The 14,027-nt window shown below is 49.3% G+C and overlaps 1 long non-coding RNA gene across 1 annotated transcript; it reads right to left on the minus strand.

Annotated features, from left to right (window-relative positions):
- Window positions 1–3,741: 3,741 nt before the first annotated feature.
- On the minus strand, window positions 3,742–5,342 carry LOC118667643. The gene is made up of 2 exons (XR_004971351.1): window positions 4,668–5,342; window positions 3,742–3,991 (listed from the first exon to the last, which is right to left on the minus strand). It is a non-coding gene; the product is annotated as an uncharacterized LOC118667643 (long non-coding RNA).
- Window positions 5,343–14,027: the final 8,685 nt, after the last annotated feature.

Here is a 14,027-nt window from a genome sequence, read left to right on the forward strand (position 1 = left end):
CAATGCTCTATCCACTGAGCCAAACCGGCTAGGACCGTGCTAAATTTTTTAAACATAGTAAGAGAATGTTTAAAAAAAAAAAAGTATGTAGAACACATCTGAAAACATAGGGAGTGGGAGAAGGGTCCCACTGAGTTCTTTTTCCCCATGGCTTATAAAGGCTGCAGTTCCGTGTCCCGATATCCCGATTGGTCAATGTTCCCCTTCGAATTGGTTACTACAGTGATTCCTAAGGCCCTCCTTCCTCATAGTCCTTCCATTCCTCTGGGCTTCTAGAATAGATGGCCTATTAGAATATTGAGTCCTTGTAGAGCAGCCGTGGGCAAACTACGGCCCGCGGGCCGGATCCGGCCAGTTCGGCTGTTCTGTCCGGCCCGCGGAGCCGAAAGAGCGGAGGGTTCTTTTGCTCTCCCCTCCGCTCCTTCACCAGCAGCAGTGTTAACATGTATTAGTTCACACAAACACTCCATCCACGCTCTTGTTCCGGCCTCCGGTCCAGTTTAAGAACCCATTGTGGCCCTCGAGTCAAAAAGTTTGCCCACCCCTGTTCTAGAGGCTCGGTGTTGAGAGGATAGTGTTTCTGATGTGAAGTGGTGGTAAGTGCGTGGTCCACCCGTCCATCTTGTCTGCGACTGCACGCGGACCTTGGATAGGTCACCTGTACAAGGATGGCGGGCATCCTTGCACGTTTTTTATTTTTTTATACTTATTTCAGATGGGAAGTGTTTTCTACACTACAAAAAGACAGTCCATTAGGATGTATCCTCAAGAATTGGGATAAGTTTGACCCACAAACCTTAAAAAGAAAGCGCCTGATTTTTTTCTGCACTATAGAAGGTCTCAAATTTAGTAAAATAAAGCCTGTTAACTACTCTAAATTAACCACCATTAGTCAAGGGGATAACAAAACCCCTCGGCCTTTTTGGAAGGCTCACGAAGGCTTTTGGAAAGGTGAGCCACTTCTCATAAATTAAGGGGTGCTTCTGGGACTTTTGTACCGTGTAGAGGAAAGGCTAGTTCAAGGAGAGGCGCCCCACCTCACTTTAGGTGGTCCTTGGCCTGAGCCCACCTCTTCATGGATGCTGTAGAATGGCCCTGAGATGGTTTTTCTTTGAAAAATGGTGAAAATGACACAAGGGGATTGCGAGGCAATCAGCCAAGCCACATGGCCAAAATTGTCCATTGGAAAACGCTAAGGTTCTGGGGAGGGCCAGTCCCAAACCCGGGACGAGAGACATTGCTTTTAATGGAGTGCTTTGCGGAGTATCTGTGGATTGTGCGCACCTGTCAATACTGTGTATGAGAGTGTTTCTGTTAATGTTTCATGTTGACGTTTGAATCAGTCTGTTTAAAGACGGGGAACATCCCAATTTGCCAGGGCTCAGCTGCTTGTGGACAGGAGGAACACATGGCGGGTTTGAACTTGAGCGTCTCTTTATCTGCTGCGACGTACCTAGGCTGCTAGCTTGGATGGCTCTTCGGCGTCTCTATGAAGATAGAAAGCTCTCTGCCTCTGCACCGTGTAGGGCTGTGTGTCACTCAGAACCATGTTCTGTTGGGTTAACATTTGAAGATTCTGAAGCTAATTTGAAAGTGTAAGTTTGTGAATGTGAGGCTTTTTGCAGGATCAGGAAGCCATGGGAAAGGAACAACTTACCCCAGCTGCGCCCTAAAGGCTGAGAAAAGGATCTCTTTCTTGGCTTCCCAGACATGCCTGTACCAGCTTCAGCCTCTGAGGATGGTTTGCCAAGGTTTGGGAGGAGTACACAGAAGGTGGCTCCAGCATAGAACAGGAAATTAATTTCCTTGCCCCCCAACTGTCAGGCTTACCCAGGGCTCCTGGGTGGAGGTGGCAGTCCTCTGATGAACCAAATTGAGAGACCCCGAGCCCCAACAGTCCTGTTGAGCCAACTGGTCGTCAGCACCCCTCCCCCCCCCCAAGGGACCTCAGTCTCCAGGGGCGGTCCGGCTTCCAGTGGTTTCCTTGGCAGGCAGGACAGGGCTTCAGGAGTCCACCACGCCCCTTGGGCAACTCCAGCACATAAGTCCAACCTGTCTACAGTTGTAGCAGGTGACCGGGACTGACCCTTTGCCTCTGGGCTCTGACTGGGGGTCCTTGCCTTGCCTAAGCGTGGCACTAAGAGCCTTGGCTTTAGCCTGGCTTCCCATTTCTCCTTTTTCCCCATTCTGGTCTCTATTATAGAACACAGAGGTGGTAACTTTCGGGAGATTTTTAAAGTACTCGGGACCAATAGCCAATTCTTGCAACCTCCTGATGTCTGGGATAGCCTGAGTGATACATTTGTCCTTTAAAATTAGTTGTCCCAATTCTGAATCTGTGGTAATGTTGGTGCGCTTAACCAAAAGCCTTTCCAAATTTCAAATGGACTGGGAAATAAAATCTGGCGAAAATGAGACTTTTCAGAATGTTCCCGAGAGGGTGCGAGCATTTAACAGAATCACAATGAAGGCGAGAAGCGAAGTACCCAGTAATTAATGAGATAACTTAACAGCTTGTCTGGCTCTAATGCTGAATTCTCTGAAAAGGCTAAAACTTCTACAGGGTGGAAAACAGTTAGCTGGCTCTCCTTTCTTAACTCTTGCCTAGGACCCTCACCATAAGGGCGTGCACAAATGGTGACTTAGGATCTTAAGCTTAGTGGGTCCTGGACCGCGGAGGCAGCGGTCTTGGCTGGATACTATTTGACCTGACTGAGATAGCAAGCAGAAGGAAAGCAGACGATTCTCCAATTAAAACCTGCTTGGGATCTGGGCCAGAGGAGTCGACATAAGTACTGGGTCAGAAATGTGCTGTTCTTGGAACCATATCTCAGTTTCTCTCCCAGCGGTCTAAGACAGCCGCGAGGGCCAAGGATGCTGGGTGACCAAACCTTGTATGCATCCCCTAGACGGGGCAGACTTTAATTACATGTGTTGTTAAAACCCTATTGAGGCGGTCTGCACACCATGGAGAGATTCGCTCCCAGCACCTCCACTGTGGTTCTTACGTAAGAACATCGGAGAATCCCAGACCGGGGGTAGAATCGCCTCTTTGATCTTCGGAGCTGGGCAGAGACCCAAGCACTCATTTAGTCTATGGCCCGGCTTTGACTTGCAACTGGCGGAAGCATAATGCTCAACCCGACCGGGCACCAGTGTATCCTCCCATGGGAGGCTTTTTCTTCTAGCGGCAATTGCCCTAGTGACCTTTACTTGACTGACCCATGCCCGCTTTGGTTTTGGCCCTGGAGAATTCATCCAGAAAGAAGCAGTGAGAGCCCTAACTGGTTTGGCTCAGTGGATAAAGCATCGGCCTGCAGATTCAAGGGTCCCGGGTTCGATTCCGGTTAAGGGCATGTGCCAGGATTGCGGGCACATCCCTAGTAGCGGGTGTGCAGGAGGCAGCTGATCGATGTTTCTCTCTCATCGATGTTTCTAACTATCCCTTTCCCTTCCTCTCTGTAAAAAATCAATAAATTAAAAAAGGAAGCAGTGAGAGAGAGATGTCCGCTTTTTAGACGGCAGCCAAGTTTAAGTTACTGGTGGGCGGCCTTCTGCCTCCAAAATCATACCAGAAACAGAAAAGAGACAGAATCCGTGACTACTCACCATTCGACGTGAAGAGTGTTGACTGACTTAGGGAGAAATCCCCAGCCAACACACCATCTGATACCGAATTTTTGGACCGGAACCCGGATTCTTTGTCCACCGGAATCAAAGAATGAGTCCACAGACAGAAAGTGGTATAGCAAAGATGGAAATTTATTGAAGAACAAGTAGACTCCCGTGTAGGGAGGGGGGAAAGGGTCCAATGAGTCCCTTTTCTCTATGGCTTATAAAGGCTGCAGTTCCTGTGTCCCGATATCCCTCTGATTGGTCAATATTCCTCTTCGAATTGGTTACTACCGTGATTGCTAAGGCCCTCCTTCCTCATAGTCCTTCCATTCCTCTGGGCTTTCTTCTTTTCCATCTGAATGAAGGGCTTCCTTCTCTTTATTTCGTAAATATAGGGACATGTGACTGCACCTGCTTGTTATGGAAATGTACCTTCTCCCAGTCTGCAGCCCCACGCTTTTCCATGGACCCCAATTCTAAAAAACCCTACGCCTGCCTCTGTTCCCCCCAAATCCCTGCTTCAATAGCAGGGCTGGCGGGGCCCAGGCAGGGGGACCGGGCTCCGGCCGCGGGGGCTGGGCCGCGGGGGAGGGGGGGCCGCGGGCGCCGCCTGGAGGGGACCGGAGTCCGGAGTGCGATCCGGTGCCGCCCACGGGTGAGGGTCCGGGAGGGGGTTGGGAGCTGGGCGGCCGCTAAGGGGCGGGACCCGACGGTCGGATAGGACCGTCTAGACACCCCGGGAACGCGGCGGGCGGTCCGGGGAGGGGTCAGAGGTTGCAAGTCTGGGGGTGCATCCGGCCGCCGGTCGAGAGTCGGGGGTCCGGGCCACGGTCACCTGAGCAACACGAAGAACCCGAGGAGACGGCGGAAGGCGGGCGGGAAGAGCCGCGAGGAGGCGACTGCCATCTTGACCAAGGGCGCGGGCAAGAGCCGGTCGCGCACGTGGATGAGCGGCCTGGGGTTTGGGCTGCGGGTGCGGGGCCCGCGCGCGGGGGCAGGGCCGCCGCTGGGTCCGGGCCCCGGGCCTCCGGGTGCCGCGTGCTCCGACTTACCGCCCAGCGTCGCGCCCGCCCGGCCCACGGGCCCCCGAGGGCGCCTCCCGGCCGCCACAGGCCGCCTCTCCGCCGCCGCCATCCGCCTCCGCCGCCCGGCTGACGCCAGCGAGTCGCAGCGCCGGCGAGAGCGACCCTTCTCTGCCCGCCAGGAGCGTGGGGATGCGGCGGGGGGCGGGGCTGCGTCTGCCCGGTGTTTTGCATACTGCACCCACAATACCCCGCGGCTCTAGGACGTGCTTGGACGGTAAAACTAGTCAATAGATGAGGGATTTACGTGATTAAAGACACCTGGAGTAAGCGCACCGGTACGAGATGTTGTATGATGTGGCGCCAGGTCAAATGGAAGCGTAAACTATGTCGCTGTAACTGTAAAGGGAATTTAACTATTCGACTTTAAATGCTGTGCGTGCACAGGCACTGCTGTGCTCTGTACAAATCTGTGCGAGTGCCCGACGACAGCGATGCTTTATATATAAACTCACAGGCTTATTGGCCGTGGCCGGGTGAGGGGCACACTTGCCGTCGCACGTTGTCGTGGCCCCGCCTCCTCCCTCGTGGCTTGATTTGGACTGAAAGTGGCTTGGTTTGGACTGAAGGTGAGGGCAGCCCGGCCTGAGGGTAGGGTGGTTTGCTGAGCCGAATTTTGGAGTTTTCTCATCTGTGGCACCTGCCTTTATTTCCCCCCAAGGGATTTTTGTTTTTGTCATCCTTTCCAATAGCCCCCTCCACACTCAAGATTGGCTGCATGGACCCTCAGCAGCCGCCCTGAAGGAGGACACCTCCGTCTGCTGGAAATGGCTCTAGGGAAATGAGCACACAAGGGGGCGTCTGCTCTGCTTCCTCATGTTGAGCGCCCAGCCTCAGGGAGGCACATGGGGCCTCCGACAAAGGCCAGGACATGGCAGCTTGTGGGGCGGCTGTTCTCAATGAATCGTGTGCTAAGGGAGGGAGGAGACTTCAGCTGGCGCCCACAGGTTGAGGAAAGCCTTCCACACCTACCTGTCGGGTGTCATAATCCTGGGAGCCCCACAGCCTGAGTGGGCACACAGACCCACACCTGCGCTCCCACAACCAGGAGGCTACAGTCCTTCTCTTCCTGTGCTCTGCGTGGTGCCTGCATTCAGTAGGTGCTCAAAAATGCACTCTCTTGAAAGTATTATGGATCACCTTCCCCTCTCCCCACGACCCCCAGATCACTTGTTAGTTGCAAAGGGGAAAAATAAATTTTTCCAATGGAGAGGCCCACTTTATCCCCTTGCCCTGAGGCAGGCGCTGGGGGTCTCTGATATGTCCAGCAAGGCCCAATGCGCATGGGCTCCTGAGCAGGGACATTTAGCCAGTCTGGCCAAGAAGGAGAATGTTAAACTCAGTTTATTGTTATTAATATAACGTACGCTGTAAAAGCCCCACGTGCCGGCGGCTGCTGGATCCCGCAGTGCAGTCTAGAGCTCACTCCCACTTAATAGACACACGAGACCCATGATGCCAGTGCAGCTTCACCAGGAGTGAAAACGGTGGCCGGCCTCTGGACAGCGCCTGGCCGCCTTGGAGAGTCGCCGTCAAGAAAAAGAACAAGTGGGGAAAGAAGGTTCTAACCCTAAACCACAAGAGATGGAGGAGGATTGAAGGCCTCGCTGTCCTGGGAACAGCAGGGAAGTTAGAAGCTTGGCTGGATTTGGGAGGATGCTGGGGGGCTGTGTGTAGGTGGGGGGCGTGGGGGTGTAGCTGGTTTGGGGTGCCGGGGACCAATTCCAGCATGTTCAGCATGGCTGCATCTGGGAATGGCCTAAGGCCTTTCCCCAAACTTGAATAGGAAACTGATTGTGGCTGACAGACAGCTAAAAAGCAACTTAATCTACATGTTATTGCCTCCTACTGGCCAAACACCTGAACAGCCGTAGGCTAATTTCCCCATTCTGACCATGGACCCTGTACCCTTTGAAGTGTATATCTCTGCCTCGCCTCAGGACAAGTTGTTTTAATAAAAAGCATGGGGTCCTGGGGACGGGGAGAACCTAAGGCCTTAGACTTAAGACCTTAGAACTTAGCTCCTTTAGCTAAGCTCCTCTGACCCCCAATGCCTTTCAAAATTATATTTCGTCTCCGGACTCTTTATTAGTCTCTGGATTCCTATGTCATCTACGCAGAACCCCTTCTCCAAATTCCTGAACCCTTCTTGGTGCTGGGGCAAGAACCCCGGCATTGGGGCATGTTGAGAGTTAAACTGGGACTGGAGAGGGGGCACTGAGCCGATGACCCTCCAGCAGGGGCTGGAAGGAGGACAGTGCAGGAACCAGGTGGAGAATGTCAGGCAGAGGGCATAGCTGAAGCAAAGGCCCTGCAGCAGAGCCAGGAGAAGGCCCGCTGCCCTGAGCAGAGCAGGTGGCCTAGCGGACACCTTGTTGAGGATTGCCATAGAGGGGGCTGCCGGAAAGGGGCGCCAAGCCATCTGCTCCTGCAGCCCCCCCACCCCACCCCCCCTGCCCCGTGCCAGACACCAAGACCCCTGGGCTCTCACCCGGCTGCGTGGCTCAGTGGTTGAGAGTCAACATATGAGCCAGGAGGTCAGTGTTCGATTCCCGGTCAGGGCACATGCCCAGGTTTCAAGCTGGATCCCCAGTGTGGGGCTTGCAGGAGGCAGCCAATCAATGATTCTCTCTCATCATTGATGTTTCTCTCTCTCCTACTCTCTTCCTCTCTGAAATCAATACAAATATATATTTTAAAAATATCTCTGGCTTCAGACCCCTGCTTCCTGCACACTCCCTACTGGGGATGTGCCCGCAACCAAGGTACATGCCCTTGACCGGAATCGCACCTGGGACCCTTCAGTCCACAGGCTGACGCTCTGTCCCTTGAGCCAAACAGGTTAGGGCATGGTTTTTTTTGAATCAGTGTCCTCCATTTGCTACCTTAGGACAATTTCAAGAGACTAAATTTTTTATAGTCGTCTTTGGTTTTGCTGGTTTCCCTGGGAAGTGGGTTCACAGAGCTCCTCATGCAGTCATCCCACTCCCATCGACTCGTAGCTTACCCTCCAGGCAGCAGGCGCAGAACCTGAAGGATCAAGTTCTGTGCAGTGACACTGAGGATCCACATCTCTGTTCTGATCTCTGAACGAGGAGGACATGGCAGTGGAGCCCACCTGCTCTGATGGCAGTGCTGAAAGCTTCGGGAAGCTTATGGTGAACACGCTCCATCTCAAGATACTTGTGAACGCTGGTTTAAACGCTTTATAAGTGATGATTTCGATGTGAAAGACAAAGAACGTCCAGGTCAACCGAAAAAGTTTGAAGACCAACAATTATAAGCATTATTGGATGAAGATGGGTGTCAAACTCAAAAACAGCTTGCAGAAAGATTAAACGTTGCTCAGCAATCAATTTCTGATCATTTACAAGCAATGGGAAAGATTTTAAAGGACGGAAAATGGGTGCCACATCAACTGAACGAAAGACAAATGGAAAACCGAAAAGTCATCAGTAAAATGTTGCTTCAACAGCACGAAAGAAAGTCTTTTTTTGCATTGAATTGTGACTGGCAATGAAAAGTGGATTTATTTTGACAATCCCAAATGCACAAAATCATGGGTTGATCCAGGTCAAACATGAACATCGACTGTAAGGCCAAATCACTTCGGAAAGAAGACAATGCTCTGCGTTTGGTGGGATCAGGAAGGTGTGGTGTATTATGAGCTTCTAAAACCAGGTGAAACCATTAATACCGATCGCTACCGACAACAAATAATCAACTTGCACCACGCTTTGATTGTGAAACGACCAGAATGGGCCAGAAGACTTGGCAAAGTAATTTTGCTTCATGATAACACACCATCACACACTTCAAAACCAGTTAAAGACTCGTTAAAAGATCTTGCCTGGGAAGTATGAACCCACCTGCCATATTCACCAGGCCTTGCTCCTTCAGATTCCTACTTGTTTGGATTGATGGCACATGGCACACACACTTTCTGAGCAGCACTTCAAAACGTATGAAGAGGGACTAAAGAGAAACACTACAGTACAGAAGATTGGGATCTTAAGCCAGCCAAAGGAACACTTCACTTTTTCATTTTTATTTTATTTTATTTTTTATTACTTTGTTATCTCTTTTTTGTTTGTTTTGTTTGTTCCTGTTTTTGTTTGTTGCTTTATTTTCTATTTCTTTTCACATTATCTTTCCATCACTCTATTTTATTTTATTTTTATTTGCTATTTTTATACCATTTTTGAAATCAAATTTTTTATAAATTTATTATTATTTTTTCTCATTCTCTTTCCTATTATCCATCCATCCCCTTTCTACTTTCTCTATGCTGAACTGAGATCCTCCCCTTATCTTCTATATATAAGCTCAGCATCTACAGATTCTGTCCCCATCCTCTTTCCTGGGGGTTTGGTGTTTGTATTTTTTTATTTTTACTTTTTATTTTTATTATTACTATTATTTTTGTTTGTTTGTTTTGTTTGTTTGTTTATATATTGGTTCTGTGGTGTTTTCCCCATATATATATATATATATATATGGAAAGAAGAAGAAGGAATAAAGAAGAAGGAAGAAAAGGAGATTATATAATCTCCTTTTCTTCCTTCTTCTTTTCTCTTCTATCTTTTTCACTCTCTTCGATATCACTTATGTTCTCTTTTCTCGCCCCTAATCCTCTTTTCTCAGGTGGTCACTGATAATAGTGTTATTATTGTCGTGAGTGCATTCATGCTTTGGTCCCTTTGTGTTGTGTCTTGTCGAAGTGAATTTTATCCTGTCTGGCCAGATGTTAGAGAGTCAGCTCATAACCAGACACCTGGAGAGGAAACTCCATCCACAAACGGGTCAATAACACCTCAGACCCAACTACAGAGGCAGGAAAAAGACGGCAGTGAAGGAGAGAGCGAGAGTCAGTGAGGGACCAAAAGAGGAGTGTGTGATCATGTGGAATGTGTGTGTGTACGTGAGTGAGGCACGGATAGATCCTGCAGGGCCTTCGGGGTCAGGCTAAACGGGCTCACCTAACTAGGCAGCCTCTGCTACCGTGTAAGCAGTTCCAGGAGGCTGGCTCGTCCTCAGAAGCCTAGTATTTTTAAGGGGAGAGCTGCTGTAACTGGGAGCCAGGCCTCACCCCTACCCAGGGTATCCTCAGATAACACCTAGGACTCTACATACACCCCTGCCAGGGACCTGCTACCTCGGCTGGGGTCCCATGATCAACGAATCTCCAGCCACCCTGGGCGCAGGCTCTTGTGAGTTCTGAAGCGTGCTCCCCCCTGACCGGCCCAACGCCTTAGCCCGGGACACTGCAACCACGCAAGCAGCAGACACGTGAGCAGCCCACTCCAGTCCAAGGAGCAGCACCCCATGAGCAGCCTGTCCTGGGCCTAAGAGCAGAAGCCTCACCTGGCCTACCCCAGTCCAAGGAGCAGCAGCTGTCAGCTGTGTGAGCAGCCCGCTCCGTCATCCAAGCAGCAGCAACCACGTGAGCAGCCTGCCCCATCTGAGGAGCGGCAGCCACACGAGCAGCCTGCCCACAATTGAGGAGCGGCAGCCCCACACAGCCCACTCCCATCCGAGGAGCAGCAGCTGCACGAGCAGCCTGCCCCCATACGAGGAGCAGCAGCGGTGTGAGCAACCCATACCCATATGAGGAACAGCATCACCGCGAGCAGCCCGCTCCCATTCAAGGAGCAGTAGCCGCCCAAGCAGCTCCCCCAGTCTGAGGAGCAGCAGCTACACGAGCAGACTACCCATATCTGAGAAGCGGCAGCCCTGCACAGTCCACACTGTCGGAGGAGCAGCAGCCACATGCAGCCTGCACCTGTCCGACAAGCAGCAGCTGGGTAAGCGGCCTGCCCCCATCCGAGGAGCAGCAGACACATGTGCAGCTTGCTCCCGCCTGAAGAGAAGCAGCCATGCAAGAAGACAGCCCCCGTACAAGGTGCAGCAGCTGCACGTGCAGCTCAATCTTGCCCAAGGAAAAACAGCTACCTGAGCAGCTTGCCCCCGTCCGAGGAGTAGCAGCCACACGAACAGACAGACCGACCACATCTGAGGAGCACAGCCCTGTGCAGCCTACACTGGTCCAAGGAGCAGCAGCCACATGCAATCTGCACCTGTCCGACGAGCAGCAGCTGGGTGAGCATCCCTCCCCCATCTGAGGAGCAGCAGCCACACGTGCAGCTCACTCCCGCCTGAGGAGCAGCAGCCACACAAGCAGCCCGTCCCCCATCTGAGGAGCAACAGCCACGCAAGCAGCCTGCCCCCCATCTGAGGAGCAACAGCTGCGCCCGTATGAGGAGCAGCAGCCCTGTAAGCAACCTGCCCCTGTCCAAAGAGCGGCAGCCTCATGAGCAGCCCGTCCCATCTGAGGAACAGTAGCAGCGTGCAGCCAGCCCCAATCCAAGGAGCAGCAGCCACGTGAGCAGTCCGTGCCCATCCGAGGAGCAGAAGCCACGTGAACAGCCCGCTCCTGTCCAAGGAGCAGCAGCCATGCTCAGCCCACCCGACCTGAAGAGCAGCAGCCTCGTGATCAGCCCACCCCTGTCCAAGGAACAGCAGCTGTGCGAGCAGCCTCACCTACCAACCAAAGGAGACACCACTGCTGCGATCAGCACCCACCAGAGGAGCCGCTGCCAACTGAGGAGCAGCCACTACTGCAACAACTAGAGGGGCAACTGCAGCCCGAGGAACCACTGCCACCCAAGGAGCAGCCCCTGCATGACTTGACATCTAGATCAGTGGGTGAGACCAAAAATGGGCAGACAAAGAAACCCCCAAAGGAAAGAAAATGAGAAATTGTCAGAAAAACAGCTAAGTAAAACAGAGGCATGCAATATGTCAGAAAAAGAATTCAGAATAAGGGTCCTAGGATGCATAAACTGTTTGGAGGAAAAAATCAACAACGTATGTAAGAATCAAGAAGAAATAAGGAGTGATATAGCTGCAATAAAAAACACCATGGAAAGTTTCAAAAGTAGGCTAGGAGAAGCAGAGGACTGAATTAGCGAATTAGAAGACAGGGAAGTAAAACACACCCAAAATGAACTGCAATTGGAGAAAAAAATTAAAAGACAGGAGGAGAGTCTAAGGGAGCTATGGGACAACATGAAACAAAGCAACATACAAATAATAGGGGTATCAGAACAACAGGAAGAGGAACAAGGATTAGAAAACCTATTTGAAGAAATAATATCAGAAAACTTCCCTGAGGTGGGGAAGAAAAAAGTCACACAAGCACAGAGAGTCCTAAGCAAGATGAACCCGAAAAGACCCACACCAAGACACATCATAATTACCATGGCAAATGGTCAGGACAAAGAGAGAATCTTAAAGGCTGCAAGAGAGAGATGGAAAGTTACATACAAGGGATCTCCCATTAGATTATCAAATGATTTCTCAACAGAAACACATCAGGCCAGGAAAGAATGATGGACGGAAATTTACAAAGTGATGCAAAGCAAAGAACTGAATCCAAGAATACTCTATCCAGCAAGGCTATCATTCAAAATTGAAGGGGAAATAAGAAGCTTCACAGACAAAAAAAGGCGAAGGGAGTTTATCACCACCAAGCCAGCAATGCGAGAAATGCTAAAGGGACTGGCATAAAAAGAAGAAATAAAAAGCTAAGAAAGAAAACAGCCACAAAAAATAGAAATGGCTACAAACAAGTACCTTTCAATAATAATTTTAAATGTAAATGGACTAAATGCTCCAATCAAAAGACATCGAGTGGCTGAATGGATAAAAAAACATGATCCATATTATTTGCTGTCTACAAGAGACCCATCTCAGAACAAAGGACTAACACAGACTGAAAGTGAAGGGATGGAAAAATATCTTTCAGGCAAATGGAAATGAAAAAAAAAGCTGGGGTAGCAATACTTATATCAGACAAAATAGACCTCAAAGTGAAGGCCATCACAAGAGATAAAGAAGGCCACTTCATAATACTAAAGGGATCAATACAACAAGAGGATATAACCCTGATAAACATATATGCACCCAATGTAAGAGCACCCAAATACATAAAAAAACTCCTGGAAGATAGCAAGGGAGAGATCAACAACAATACAATCATAGTAGGGGACTTTAATACACCACTGACATCACTGGATAAATCCTCTAGACAAAAATTCGGCAAAGAAACAGCAATCCTAAATGACTCACTAGATCAGATGGACTTAATTGGCATCTTCAGAACATTTCACCCCAAAGCCACAGAATATACGTTCTTCTCAAGTGCACATGCGACATTTTCAAAAATAGACCACATATTGGGTCACAAGCAAAGTCTCCCCAAACTCAAGAAGATTGAAATCATACCAAGCATCTTCTCAGACCACAATGGCATAGTATTAGAAATAAACTACAATAAAAACAATTCAAAACACTCAAACACTTGGAAGCTGAATAGCATGTTATTAAATATTGATTGGGTTACCAACGAGGTCAAAGAAGAAATTAAAAACATCCTGGAAACTAATGACAATGAAAACACAACAATCCAAAACCTATGGGACACAATGAAAGCAGTCCTGAGAGGGAAGTTTATAGCTCTACAGGCCTACCTCAAAAAACAAAAAATGGTAGTAAATCATCTAACTCTACAACTCAAAGAATTAGAAAGAGAGCAACATGAAAAGCCCAGAGTGAGCAGAAGGAAGGAGATAATAAAGATCACAGCAGAAATAAATGACATAGAGACCAAAAAAAAAACAATACATAAGATCAATGAAACAGAGCTGGTTCTTTGAGAGGATAAACAAGATTGATGAACCTCTAGCCAGGCTCACCAAGAAGCAAAGAGAGAGGACCCAAATAAACAAAATCAGAAATGACAGAGGTGAAATAACAACAGACCCCACAGAAATGCAAATGATTGTTAAAAAATACTATGAACAACTCTATTCCAACAAACCAGAAAACCTGGAGGAAATGGACATATTCCTAGAAAAATACAACCTTCCAAAACTCAATCAGGAAGAATCTAAAAATCTCAATAGGCTGATAACTATGGGAGAAATTGAAGCAGTCATCAAAAAGCTTCCAGCAAACAAAAGCTCAGGGCCAGATGGCTTCACAGGGGAGTTTTATCAAACATTCAAGGAAGAACTAAAACCTATCTTCCTCAGACTATTCCAAAAAATTCAAGAGGAAGGAACACTTCCAAGCTCATTCTATGAAGCCAGCATAACCCTCATACCAAAACCAGATAAAGACAACACAATGAAGGAGAATTACAGGCCAATATCCCTCATGAACATAGATGCCAAAATCCTCAACAAAATCGTAGCAAATCGGATCCAGCAGTACATCAGAAAGATCATACACCATGACCAAGTAGGATTTATCCCTGGGATGCAAGGA

The sequence above is a fragment of the Myotis myotis genome, unplaced genomic scaffold, assembly GCF_014108235.1.
Source record: "Myotis myotis isolate mMyoMyo1 unplaced genomic scaffold, mMyoMyo1.p scaffold_m19_p_12, whole genome shotgun sequence".
NCBI classification, from domain to species: domain Eukaryota; kingdom Metazoa; phylum Chordata; class Mammalia; order Chiroptera; family Vespertilionidae; genus Myotis; species Myotis myotis.